Raw genomic sequence first — 2,477 nt, forward strand, 5'->3', positions numbered from 1 at the left:
TGGCAACCAAAAAAAGACTAGGAGTGACAATATTAATTTCTGATCAAATTGACTTTAAGACAAAAACCACCATAAGAGCCAAGGAAGGATATTATATAATGATTAAAGGATCAATCAAACAAGAAGGCTTAAACACAATATATATCTATGGATCCAATGAAAGAGACCCAAAACACATAAATCAGACTTTAACAGAGTTGAAAAGACAAATAGATGACTCCACAGTCATAGTAGGAGACTTTAATACACCATTTTTAATGAAAGATAGAAGAACTGGAAAGAAACTCAACAAAGACACAGAAGAACTAAACAACACAATCCACCCATGTGACTTTATAGACATCTACAGAACACTTCATCCAACAACAGCACAATATAGATTATTTTCCACTGTACATGGAATATTCTCCATGATAGACCATAAGTTAGGCCATAAAGCAAGTGTTAATAAATTTAAAAACATTGAAATACTGCAAAGAATCTTCTCAGATCACAATGCTGCCAAATTAGAAATTGAAAATAGGAAAATCAATGGAAAAAGAGTGAACACATGGAAACTGAACAACACCCTCCTTAAAAATGACTGAGTAATAGAAGAAATTAAAAAAATGAAATTAAAAAAATTCCTTGAATCAAACAAGTATGAGAATACAACATACCAAAATCTTCAGTAAACAGCAAAAGCAGTGATCAGAGGCCAAGTTACAGCAATTAATGTACACATCAAAAAAGAATAAAGCACTAAAATCAACACCTTAAACCAACATCTTCAACAATTAGAAAAAGAGCAGGAAAAAAAAAGCCTACAGCCACCAAAAGAAAGGATATAAGAAAGATTCAAGCAGAAATCAATGAAACAGGAAATAGACAATAGAAAAAAAATCAACAAGACTATAAATTGGTTTGGAAACAATTAATAAAACTGACAAACCATTGGCAAACTTAAAAAAGGAAAAGGGGAGAGAATACAAATAACATGAATAAGAAACAAATGGGATGACATCACAACAGAACCAACTGAAATTAAAAAGACAATATCAAGTTAATATGAAGAGATGTACTACAACAAATTTGAAAATCTGGAAGAAATGAACAGATTTCTAGAAACACACTACTTATCTAGTTGAATAAACCCACAACAAAAGAAGAAATTGAGCAGGTCATAAAAAAAATAAAAATAAAAATAAAATTACCAACCAAAAAAAGTCCTGGCCCAAACAGTTTTACTGGTGAATTCTACCAAATGTTCAGAGAACTGACAACAATCTTATTTCAACTATTCCAGAATATTGAAAAGTTTAGAATCCTCCCTAATTCATTTTATAAAGCAAACATAACCTTGATACCAAAATCAAGCAAAGGCATCACTCAAAAGAAAAGCTACAGACCAATATCCCTCAAGAACATAGATGCAAAAATCTTCAACAAAATTCCTGCCAATAGACTCCAACAATATATCAAAAAAATAATACATAATAGCCAAGTGGGGTTCATATCAAGTATACAAGGATGGTTCAACATTAGAAAAATAATCAATGTCATCCATCGCATAAATAAAACAAAGAAAAAGAAGCACATGATCATATCAATCAATTTAGAAAATCCATTTGATATAAGCAACACTCATTCCTGTTAAAAACTCTCAGCAAAATAAGAATAGAAGGGACATTCCTCAACATAATAAAGGGCATACATGCAAACGCAACAGCCAATATTATTCACAATGGAGTGAGACTGAAACCATTCCCCTATTGAACAGGAACCAGACAAGGATGCCCTCTATCACCAGTTCTATTCAACATTGTATTGGAAGTCCCTGTTGTTATTGTTATGTGCCGTTGAGTTGGACCCGACTCCTAGCAACACTTCCTTGGGTTTCCAAGGCAGTGTCACTACGAAAGTACATTGCCTAAGCTTCCTACCAAGGAGTGGCTGCTGGGTTTGAACCACCAGCCTTCTGTTTAGCAGTCAAGTGCCTTAGGCACTATGCTACCAGAGCTCCTTGATCCAGGGCAATAAGGCAAGAAAGGGAAATCAAAGACATCAAAATTGTTAAGGAAGAAGTCAAACTATCCCTATTTGCTGATGCTATGATGCTATACATAGAAAACCCAAGAGACCCTTTAAAAAAATAAAAATAAAATACTGAAACTAATTAATAGATTTACCTTAGTGGCAGGATACAAGTTTAACATACAAAAATCAGTTGGATTTCTCTACACCAGCAAAAAAATTGATAAAAAAGAAATAAGGAAATCAATACCATTTACAACAGCTACCAAAAAAAGAAAATACTTGGGAATAATTCTTAGCAGGGACACAAAAGACCTGTACAAAGAAAACTTACAAAAGGATACTTCAAGAAACCATAAGAGACCTACATAAATGAAGAACATACTAGGCTCATGGATAGGAAGATTGAACATTGTGAAAATGTCAATTCTACCCAAAGCAATCTATATAGTCAATGCAATCCA

The sequence above is a fragment of the Orycteropus afer genome, unplaced genomic scaffold (assembly GCF_000298275.1).
Source record: "Orycteropus afer afer isolate SDZICR_OR568_19922 unplaced genomic scaffold, OryAfe1.0 scaffold00108, whole genome shotgun sequence".
In the NCBI taxonomy this organism is placed as follows: Eukaryota; Metazoa; Chordata; class Mammalia; order Tubulidentata; family Orycteropodidae; genus Orycteropus; species Orycteropus afer.